Genomic DNA, 11945 nt, shown 5'->3' on the forward strand with positions numbered 1-11945 from the left:
AACTGCTGGGTGGAAAGAAGGCCTTCCAACCGTGCCTCAAAATCCAGGCGCAAGAAAAGATGAATACATTCGACGACATAAAATTTTCTTTAACTTTTGTGTGTTGAAAATGCCGTAAGCAAAGTCAAAAGACAGCTGGGCAAACTGGGAGACAATATTTACAATATATTTTGTAGTTAAAGGGCTAATATCGCTAATATATGAATAACTTTAAATTTGAGAGGAAAGTGTGAAAATCAGATAGAAAATGGGCAAAAAATGTGGACAGTTTACGAAAAAATATGTAAAAAATGATCCTTAAACTTATGGAAAATACTCACTTTATTCACCATAAGAGAAAGGCAAATTATTGCTACATTGAGGATAAAATTTCACAGAAATATACACTGAAAACAAGTGCATGTAAAAACTGATGAGATCTGAATAAAGTCTGAAATTTAGTTAAAAGCATTGTTCTAATGCCAACTTCCCAATTTGAATCATTGTCCTCTGGTTATGTAGTGTGTTATCCTTGGGAGAAGCTGAGTAGAGACTGCACAGAAACCCTACTACTTTAAAAAAAAAAAATACTTCTCACCTATAAGATTAGAAAAAATTGGAGGGGCTGGCCCAGTGGCGCAGCGGTTAAGTTCGCACGTTCCGCTTCTTGGCAGCCCGGGGTTCGCCGGTTCAGATCCCGGGTGTGGACATGGCACTGCTTGGCAAGCCATGCTGTGGTGGGCGTCCCACATATAAAGTAGAGGAAGATGGGCACGGATGTTAGCTCGGGGCTAGTCTTCCTCAGCAAAAAGAGGAGGATTGGCAGCAGATGTTAGCTCAGGGCTAATCTTAAAAGAAAAGAAAAAATTTGGAAGTTTGACAACATACTCTCTTGAAGAGCCTGGGGAAACAGACATATACCTACATCACTGGGAGGTATGCTAAATGGAGGAGAAATTAGTAATGGCTAAAAAAATTCATATGCTTTTATCTTCTGACCCAGCAATTCCACTTCTAAATATTTATGCATAAGGTTATTCACAGCAACATTGTTTGTAATTTTAAGATATTAGAAACACTCTAGTGCCCACACATAGGAGATGCATTAAATGACTGTGGAACAGCCACTCAATGGAGTACTATGCAGCTGTAAAAAAGAATGAGGAAGTTTTCTATAAACAGAATTGGAGTGGTTACTAACACAGAGTGTTAACTGGAAAAAACAAAGTACAAAAAAGTATATATAGTATGCCATCTTCTGTGCAAGAAAGAAGGGGAAATAAAATTTACTTGAATCCTCTATTTTTTGTAAAAGAAACAGGTGCTAATGAAATTGGTTCCACAAGGAGCTACTGAGAACTAGGTGGAAGGGTTAGGAGAGAGAATGACACGTCTCTGAGTATGTATATCTTTGTGTAGAGTTTTGACTTTGGGAATGTGTTGCCATTTTGCATACTTAAAAAAACTCAAATCAACAGGATGGGGAAAATCCATAAAAATGAATACAAACAGAAATAAACCTGACTTATTTTAAATCAATACTATAACCACATTGAATGAATCTTAAACTCTATATCATAGATTTATTTTTTCAAAGTGGTATGTTTCAAAGTTTCGATTCTGAAACCATTCTCTGTGTTTTGTAGGATTGAGCAGATGAATAAATACAATGCGGATTTGGGATCCAGGTTTGTCACTTTAGGAAAAAGGAAATACAATTATGAAAAGCTAAAAGCCTCAGAAGATGATTGTGGTATTGGGCTGGAATTGGAGATATCAATAAACTCATGGTTTTTCATATTTATACACAGAAATCTGGAAACATATCTACATACATGTTTCCTAGCTCTGCCCACTTAAGAGGTCCCAGGGCAGTGACACCCCAGTGACGGTGAGCACACTTACTACCCAGATCTTCGTTTCCACTGAAGGGAGCCGGGGCTCCCAGGAGAAATGGCTGACTCCAGGCTGCGCCAGGCAGAGTACAAGACGAGCTGGAACATCTCGTGCCCAAGAGCAGGAAGGTACCCAGAGAAGGACGGAGACATGTCAAGAGAGCCAGGAGCTGGCCTGAAGGGGCTCCACTGGCTAAAACTGGAGCAATTGGAGCATAAAAATAATGACAGCAATGTACTTGGAAACACTGAATTAAACAAAAACCCATGAGGCCGTACTGAGGATGTGGGCACCTTGGGCTTGGACCACCCAGCCTCCCAAATCGTGAGAAACAAACGTGTGTTGTCCCAGCAGCCCAGCCTGTGGCATTTGGAAATGGCAGCCTGAGGTGACTAATACACTGGGTCACATGGTAATACTTTATTTAGCATTTTGAGGAACTGCCAGAGTGTTTTTCAAAGTGGCTGCCCCGTTTTGCATTCTCAGCCCTGTAGGAGGGGTCGTTTTTCTCCACATCCTCCCCACACCTGTCATGACCTGACGCCATCCTAACAGATCGTGAAGGGGCATCCAGGAGGCTGGATTCGCATTTCCCTAATGACTAATGGGGCATCTTTCCATAAGCTTATTGGTGCTTTGTATCTCTCTTTAGAGAAATGGCAATTCAGATCTTTTGCCTACTTTTTTAATGGATTCTCTCTCTTTTTATTATTGAGTCATAGGAGATTTTTACATATGCTGGATACGAGTTCCTATCAGATAAATGACTCGCAGAAGGTTTCTCGGAGGGGAGTTTTGAGTGGCATAGGACATGATCTGATCCAGCATTTTGACAGGGTCCCTCTGGCAGCCGTGGGCGATGGGACAGCAGCGAGAAGCTGATGGGCAGTGTCCTGCAGCCTGGGCGCTCAGACCAGGGGGGCCGTGGAGGAGGAGAAAAGCAGGCAGACCGGGACATGTAGTTTTCGTCATTCTCAGGGAAGGACTTGCCAAGGGGCGAGAGAAAGAAGCCAGGGTGGCTCCATTCTCACCTGGAGGATGGCGTGGCCGTTGAGATGGGGACAGTTGTGGGGGGAGCAGGATGGGGTGGAGGGGAGGTCACTGAGAATCCAGAGTTCTCATGTGTCTGCGTGTCCTTCGGATGTTTTCTAAGCCTATGGAAGTGCGTCTCCATCGACATCATTGCTTCCCCATCCTGCCCCCACGCACCCTCACAAAGGAGAGCTGGTGAAGCGCAGGGAGCTATGGGGCTCCGGGGGCCTGGGAGACGCTGTCCCTTTCTCCTCTGAGGCCTGAAGAGGTAACTGACAGCCAAGCAAGGTCAGGGCGAAGTGTAGGCCTAGTTTGGGGCAAGGTCTGCACCCCCAGGGGTTGGGTAACGAGGGGAGGGAGGAGGGAGAGAGGAGAGAAGAGGTCTGGTCTTGGGGAGGGGTCAGCAGGAGGCCACTGGAGTTGGAGAGGGACGCTGAGGGGGTCACAGAGCCTGGGCTGTGGTCTGAGGGCCATCAAGGCAAATCCAAGCAGAACCAGCAGGTGGCAGTGGCCAGCCTGATGTCCCCAGAACCCTGGGATGTCCCTCAGAAAACACTCTTTCCAGAAATGCTAATGAAAATCACAAGACATCACCTGGAGCCTGTGAGCATGGCTATTATCAAAAAAGCAAAAGAGAACAAGTGGTGGCCAGGATGTGAAGAAAGTGGAACCCTTGTGCACTGTTGGTGGGAAAGTAACTTGGTATGGCCACGATCGAAGTGTAACTGGGTACCACATTATTGGGGTAAGTGGTCACGATTTTCACATTAAAGATAGAACGACCATGGGATCCAGCAACCCCATTTCTGGGTGTATAACCAAAGGAATGGAAATCAGGATCTCGAAGGGACTTCTGCCCCCATGTTCATTCCCAATAGCCAAGATGTGGAAGCAACCTAAGTGCCCATCGATGGAGGAAGGGAAAAAGAAAATGTGGCATGTACACCACATTTTGGAATGGAATACACACAATGGAATATTATTCAGCCTTAAAAAAGAAAGAAATGCCACCACTTGCAGGAACATGGATGGACCTGGAGGACGTAATGCTGAGTGAAACAAGCCAGACGCAGAAAGATGAATATCGTATGACCTCGGTTATATGTGGAATCTAAAAAAGCCAAACTAGTAGAAGCAGAGCATAGAATGATGGTTCCCAGGGGCTGGGGAAAGGGGAACCGGGGAGAGGTGGGCCAGAGGGCGCGAAGTTTCAGTTAGGCAGGAGCAATAAGTTCTGGGGATCGAATGCACAGCATGGTGACTATAGTTAATAATACTGTATTGTATACTTGAAAGTTGCTAAGAGAGTAGATCTTAAGTGTTCTCACCACACATACACAAAAAAAGAAAGGTAACTGTGTGAGGTGATGGTTATATTAATTAGCTTGATTGAGGCAATCTTTTCACAATGTATAAATATATCAAAACGTCATGTTGTACATCTTAATATGTACATTTTTTGTGTGTGTGAGGAAGACTAGCCCTGAGCTAACATCTGCCAATCCTCCTCTTTCTGCTGAGGAAGACTGGCCCTGAGCTGACATCCGTGCCCATCTTCCTCTACTTTATGCATGGGACGCCTACCACAGCATGGCGTGCCAAGTGGTGCCATGTCTGCACCCGGGATCCGAACCAGCGAACCCTGGGCCGCCCAAGCAGAACATGTGCACTTAACCGCTGCACCACCAGGCCGGCCCCAATATGTACAATTTTTATTTGTCAAATATACTTCAATAGAGCTGGGGGAGAAAAAGAAAAAAAATGCAAACGCCCCTTCCACTGCTCTTGGAGGGAGAAAGGGACCAGATTCTCCCAGACAAGAGACCCACAGGGGTCCTTGGCCCTGCTGGTGGCAGGATCAGCACTGTCCCCGAGGGTGACAATCGAGACTTAAATTATATTTTTATTGGATTCTAAATTTTCTTGGGACAAATTTTTCAGAGCTGGCCCTTAAAGAAAACTCTTGGGGCTGGTTATCGTGTAGAAATAGAACTGTCTCTGACGTCATCATAACACCAGAACACTCGGGCCTCCCAAGTCCTGTCCTATCGTCTGTTCTGCGGTCATCCTCCCTCTGATATTAAAATAAAAGGTCTCTCGGTCTATGTAAATGTATATGCCTATATGTCTATGCACATGTCTATTTATATGTCAAAAAGTACAGCCGTTTGTCTATCCGTGTTTTTCTCTGTCTATATATACACATGGCTGTCTATACCCCTGTGTCTAGCCATATGTCAGTGTCTGTATCTCTAGCTCTAAGCAGTGGTAGGTTAGATGGATCAAACTCTGGTTTCCTGCAGCTGGTTACTGCTGTTTCTAACCTTGGAAAGAGAGGGGAGGACGTTCTCAGCAGTGGTGCTGCCCGGGCAGAGGCCCAGAGGAGGGCCCCCCAAGGCTGATTCGGGGGCAGTGAGGAAACCGGCTTGGCTGGATCCGATGACAAGCCCCGTTGTCAGCATTCTGCCTGCTCAGAGCCCGGCACAGGGCTTGGCACCTGCAAAGTGTGTGTCTGTGGAGGACAAAGGTCAGAGGCAGTCCAGAAGGGCAGGTTGAAGGCAGATAGTGAGCTGGGGGAGCCATAGGGAGCCATGGGTGGTTTTTGAGCTGGGGAATGAAAGGCGTGAGAAAGGCAGGGTCTGCGGGAGATTAGCCAAGAGGTAGGAAGTGTGACAGTCACGATGTAGGCGGCAGACAGGGCGCTGGAGCCTCTGCTCTGACGCTTCCTGGCCATCTGGCCTTGGAAGAACAGAAAGGAAGCCAGTGAAGGAGAGTGTGGTGTGAGATAATGAGAAGGCCCTTGATTTGCCCCAAAGTAACTTTCTAAAGCTTCGAGGGTGCCCTCCTTCCACTCCCCATGCCCGTGGTGAGCTGGACCCGAGGGGGCACTCCCCGGCCGGGAACCACTCACTCCCTTGGCGATCACATCCACCATTGCTACCATTTGTGAATCACAGCCTGCGAACACTTTCTATGACAGAATCCTCGCAGCCACCCAAGAAGGCCCCACTGTTCCTACCCCCATTTTACAGACGGGGAAACTGAGGCTCAAGCAGCGAAGTGACTTGCCCAGGCCACACAAGGAGGAAGGGTCAGAACAGGGAGTTGAACTTGGTCCCGCAGTGCTGTGGACGCTGCCCCTGGTGACCGCCCCTGGGAGGCGCGCTCCACCGAGCCCCAACCACGTCCCCATTTCATTTCATTTCCCGCCTCCCTCAGAAAGGTGGTGCGGGGCGCTGGCAAGAGACGGCTCCCAGCCTGCGTCTCCGCTCCGAACCTCAGTCCTTGGGGGTCCTCCGTCAAAGTGATGTCATCATTCAGTGTCTCTGTTTATTTGTCTCTAAAAAGGGGCTGCCAGGAGGAATAAATAAGACACTCGGACAGCACCTGACACTTAGTGACAATCAGTAATGTCGCTCACCAGCACTGATACCTTCTATGCATATTGTACTTGTCTAAGGCCACTCCATCAAGAATTCCGGGTGACACTGCCTTTGGCATTCGGTCCCGGTGCCCCCTATGGACTGACCCACCAGAAGCAAGGGCAACTACAGTTCTCATTAGCAGGACAGTGTGGGGTAAGGGTCAGCAGCATGGATTTGAGGATTCAGACAGACTTGGGTTCAAATCCCAGCTCCGTCATTGCCAGCTGTGTGATCTTGGGAAAGTGACCTCACCTCTCTGGGCCCCAGTAAAAAGGAGATAATAATCATTTGCCCTATATGGACTTGTCCAGAGGATTTGTGTGCAGTTCTAAATGGCAGCCTCTCCCACCCCGTCCCCTGAAGCCACCTCCTTGGGCCCCTCAGCTTGCTCGGGGCCCCAGACAAAGGAGTAGACCTCATGGCTCAGGATCCTGGGATAGCCCAGGGATGGCCCAGTCAGCATGAGACACCATGCCCCAGTGCACGGCCTTTGACCCTCCCTGTGGGTCATGTGGCCCCCTGTGGCCATAGCTGTGGTTCAGACGTGACCAGTCACGCTGGGTGTGCTACGTGTGACCGCCAAGCAACTCTGTGTTCCTGTGGACTCGCCCCCTGATAACCACATCCGACATCCATGTGCTGACCACTTACGAGTCCCAGTCCACGCACCGGACGCGCATTTCCTCCTTTCATCTTCCCAACAAGCCTAAGAGACCCGGGAAACCCTTCACCCCCTCTTAAAGATGGAAAACCAGAGCTGGAGAAGAGAGGTGGCATTCCCCCAGGGACATACGCAAGTGAGTCGGGGACCTGGGTCTCGCTGATCCAGCCTGAGTTCTTATCCACTGCGTATGGGGCACCCAAATGGGCAGCACTCTGCTGAGCAGTCTTACTGAAAGTGATTTAACAATTTCCCAATGGCCCGGGCCCCGTAGAAAATACTCAAAGAATGTGAGTCAGCAGTTCACGGAAGAGAAAATGCAAACAGCTACTCAGCCAGGGAAAACTTGTCAGCCTCGCCAACAGGGAAAAAAATGCAAGTGAAAGCAGTGGCAAGAAAATATTTTTTTACCCACCTAGTTGGCAAGAGTTAACAAAATGGTTAGAACCAGTGCTAGGGAGAATGCAGAGAATGGATACCCAGACACCCGGAACGACATCCACATGGTTGGTGGGAGTGTGGATTGCGACAGCTAAATTTTTAAGGAAGGGACCTGCTAGAGCCTGTTGACGTTTGCAATACACACGCCTGTGACCTGCCTTCCGCTTTGGGGATTCTGTCCCACAGAAAGGAAAGCACCCTCACCAAAGGAAATTTCTACCACGACGTCTGTGGAGCATCGGCTGTGGGAGGCAATGCACCAGAGACCAAGCAAGTGCCCTCCATGTGGGGGTGTTTGCGCAGCCATGGCGCCGTCCTTCATCCGCCAGAATACTAAGTGACTCTTATAAGGAGTGGTTTGAGACTCAAATGTACTGGCACGACAGACGCCAGTGAAACATTATTTTAAAAAATGCAAGTTACGGAATAGCATGCATCCTGTGAGTCCATTTTTTATAAAAGTTAAATTAAAGTTGGAATTCCTCTGGGCATGCGTTTGCACACCAGCTCTGAACTTTGGTATCTGGGTCAGGGCAGGGCCAGGGTGAAGGTGCTCGGGGGTGGCGGGGGGGGGGGGTCCTCAGAAAGGGCCGGAGGGCAGCATTCATTTCATTACTTACTTTATTGGTTTTCAGACCTTAACTTTTCTTTCTGTCCTTCTGAGACCAAAAGACACTCTTGTTGTGACCAATGAAATGACATGACGTATAACGCGCACACCTGTGACTCCTTTCCCGCCTTGCTCCCAGCTCTTGCATGAGCAGCCCCACTCCCTGGTTTTGACTGTCGAGGTCAGCGCTGCGTGTGACCTGGGCTGGGCGACGGCCCCGCTTACTCCGCCAGGCCCTAAGCTAGGTGCTGCTGCAAAGGGAGCTTGCAGGTGTGATTAAGGCTCATAATCAGTGGGCGTTCAGTAAGGGCCACTGTCCCATAGAATCTGCTGGGCCCGAGCCACTGCGCTGAGCACAGCCCTGAAAATGCGTGAAGAACCACATGGGGCGACAAGGATGAAGGCCACAAACAGGATGGAGAAAGAAAGAAGCGGGTCAGAGAAGAAGGTATAAAATACTGTTCAACTTATATAATAAAGTTCAAAGACAGGCAAAACAAAGCAAGGCATTGCTTAGGAATATGTGTATAGTGGTAAGACGATATCTATATATATCCTTTGGCATACCTAATTATATAACATACATTATAATATATTTATATATTATACATTACACTGTATAATATGTTTATGTTGTAATATGTATTATATATAAAATGCATGTATTATATATAATACATGCATTGTATATATTATAAACATACATATTATATATACATAAAATGAAAGAAAGTTTTATGCATATAGTGAGAGGATGATTTACATAATCATCAGGTTGATGTTGACTTCAGGGACTCCTGAGGTACTCACAAAGTTTTGTTTCTTTACCTGAATGGAGGGTATTTGTGTGTTCATTTTATGGTTTTTTCTTTCTTTCTTTTTTTTTTTTTTGAGGAAGATTAGCCCTGAGCTAACATCTGCTGCCAATCCTCCTCTTTCTGCTGAGGAAGCCTGGCCCTGAGCTAATATCCGTGCCCATCTTACTCTACTTTATATATGGGACGCCTACCACAGCATGGTGTGCCAAGTGGTGCCGTGTCCGCACCCAGGATCCAAACCAGCGAACCCCAGGCCACCAAAGCAGAATGTGCGCACTTAACCACTGTGCCACTGGGCCAGCCCCTCATTTTACTATTTTTAACTGCAAATAACTACTTTTGCCCCATTTTGCATATAAAATACAGTCTACCATAAAACTTTTTTGTGTGTGAGGAAGATTAGCCCTGAACTAACATCTGTGTCAATCTCTCTCTTTTGGCTTAAGGAAGATTGTCGCTAACATCTGTGCCCATCTTCCTCTGTTTTAGGTGGGATGCTGCCACAGCATGGCCTGAGGAGTGGTGCTAGGTCCGTACCCGGGATTCGAACCCTGGAACCCCAGGCTGCTGAAACAGAGCACTCGAATTCAACCAATATGCCACCCACCAGCCAGTCCCACAAAACATTTTTTTAAAACCAAGGAAGCAAGCAAATCAACGAGAATGCTCTGTCGGGAGACGAAGCCGAGGGTGTCTGGAACACCTTGCGGGAGATTCAGCGGCTGTTCTCCGAGAACAGGAGGTGTCCTACAGCACATCGCGAGGGATAAACCTGGAGGAGGATGCAGGCGCTAGGTGGCCTGGTCTCTGGCCTCATCACTTCTTCCCTCAATTAGTTCAGAGCTCTGCCTCCAGCACACACACCTGTTAGGAGTATGGCCTGACTGCTCCCAGGAGGCGTACGTTCCAGAAAAGCAGATTTGATCTCTCTGAAGAAGGAGCAGGAGGAGGAGGAAAAAAAAGAGAAGTAAGAAAAACAGGGTGTCAAATGACTACCCAGCGATCCTTCATAGGCGATCCCATCGGCTATTTACCCAGTCCCATGTTGCTGGACGTTTAGGATGTTTTCATGTGTCACACAGTCGTGAAGACTGCTGTAGGAAAAATTCTTGTGCTTATAACATTATCTAAGTCTCTTCTTGACTTCAGAGAAGCCCCAGGAGCAACGTTGGGGGGCAAAAGGCACACGTGTTTTTGAGGCTCTTAAGATTGACATTCATCAGTTGCCAAGTTGCTGTCTAGAAGGATTATTCCCATGGAGACTCCTCCTGGCAATGCCAATGAAAACGCTTCCTCACAATTGGTACTGTCTGCTGGTAATTGGGCTGCCACGGGAGGTAATGAGCACCCCGTCCGTGGGGGAGTTTAAGTAGATGGAATGTGACTATTTGCCCAGGGCTGCTCGGATCACGAGGGAACTTGCCTTGGTTGCAGGGGAGACTCAGACACCCTTAAGGAACTTTCCAGTCTCTGGGCCTCTTTGGCTGAGACTGAAAGTTCTGATTCTCTTTAAACTACCCTCAAGCCTCACCACTTCTGTTCACACTTTCCACAGGTACTTGCATTGTTCCCGGAGCTGCCGCCCACGCCCCGGGCCTCCTGAACCAGGTTGCTGAGTGTCGGGGGATCCGGCCTTACCTCTGAGTGAGGCAGGACGCTCAGGCGTGGTGGTGAAGGGGATTCCCCTGAGGTCACACAGACCTGGGTGCAAATTCCCTCCCCGCCACTTCCCAGTGAGTGCCGTGGGGACAGCTCGCTTCACCTCCCTGAACCTCGATTTCCCTCCTCTGTGAAGCGGGGATCATTGCAGCCCTCAGCCCATAGGGCAGTTCAAGCAGACGAGCAAGTGAATACCCACCATAGACGTAAGTCTTCAATAAATGGTCGTTATTTATCTTTCTCGGTTTGGGGTTTGTGCATAAGATGCGAAGGACAGCCCGTAGGTGATACTGTAGGCAGCCATCCACCGAATGGGACTTGAGGGTCCTTTCTCCTCCTAGCTCCAATATATAGCTCCCCTCTGCTGCTCATCAGGCCCCCTAAGTATCCACCATTGGTCACCTCTATGGATATAGGCATGGTGACAGATTGTATTTTCCAAACGCAGTCACATCGGGAGCTCACGTATTGCACGCTCTTATGATGCGACTTCGGCATTCCTCCCATGGAAGGGAGGGTCTCTGCGTCTTCTTGAATCTGGGCAGACATGTGACTAGGATGGATGTGACACTATGTGACACGGTGTCACTTCCACTTCCACAACAAAGTCATGAGAGGCAGCACGGCTTCCGCCTTGTTCCCTGGGTCCCTTGCACGGATACCCTGGGCTGCCTCAGGCCCCCGCTTTGCCGTCTGAGCCATCCGTCTGCCTGAGGCAGACACGCTCTCAGGATGCTCGGAGACCAGCTCACACAGAGAGGTCACATGAGGTGCCGTGAGACTCCACGAGGAAAGAGAAACGTCCAGGCAGCTCCCAGCCGCTCCAGCCCAGCCACCACTTCACTGCAACCACGGGACAGACCTGTGCTAGGACTGCCCCACTGAGCCCTCCCCAGTTCTCGACCCACAGAACCCCTGAGAGATGATCAGCTGTTGTGGCCTCCGAGTTTGGGGATGGCTTGTTACGCAGCCGTAGGTCACTGATACAAGCACAAAATCCTTCTCTTCAAGGAAGAGGAATCAACCTTTTCACTTGCTGTGTGCCAGGTATTGTATCCTTTTATCCTCAGTAATAACAATAAGGATGACGATAATAATAGCAGCTTCCATTTATTCAGCTTTACAAGTACCGGGCAGCAGGCTATGGGTTTTACATATAAAATCGCTATGAATTTTGCGCCCTATAGGTGCTGTTATTATCCTCATTTTCCAGATGAGGAAACCGAGGCACCGAAAGATGAGATGACGCGTCCAAGGTCAAGTGGCTGGTCAATGGCAGAGTGAGGGTTCGAATCTGGGTCTGAGTGGCTTTTGAGGCTGCTCCTGGGATGTGAGATGGCCTTTCCCAGCCTGGGAAACAGGCCCCAACGCAGACCACCATCCACCAGGGCAGCGTCCCAGGCCCTATTCGTTCCCCCTCTGTG

General features: G+C 48.5%; 1 long non-coding RNA gene across 1 annotated transcript; it reads left to right on the forward strand.

Moving 5' to 3' along the window:
* The first annotated feature begins 6946 nt into the window (after positions 1 to 6946).
* LOC139084727 (uncharacterized) lies at positions 6947 to 9516 on the forward strand. Its single transcript, XR_011542388.1, has 3 exons — positions 6947 to 7874; positions 8369 to 8492; positions 9352 to 9516. It is a non-coding gene; the product is annotated as an uncharacterized lncRNA (long non-coding RNA).
* The last annotated feature ends 2429 nt before the right edge of the window (positions 9517 to 11945 follow it).

This window comes from Equus przewalskii, chromosome 7, assembly GCF_037783145.1.
Source record: "Equus przewalskii isolate Varuska chromosome 7, EquPr2, whole genome shotgun sequence".
Classification (NCBI taxonomy): domain Eukaryota; kingdom Metazoa; phylum Chordata; class Mammalia; order Perissodactyla; family Equidae; genus Equus; species Equus przewalskii.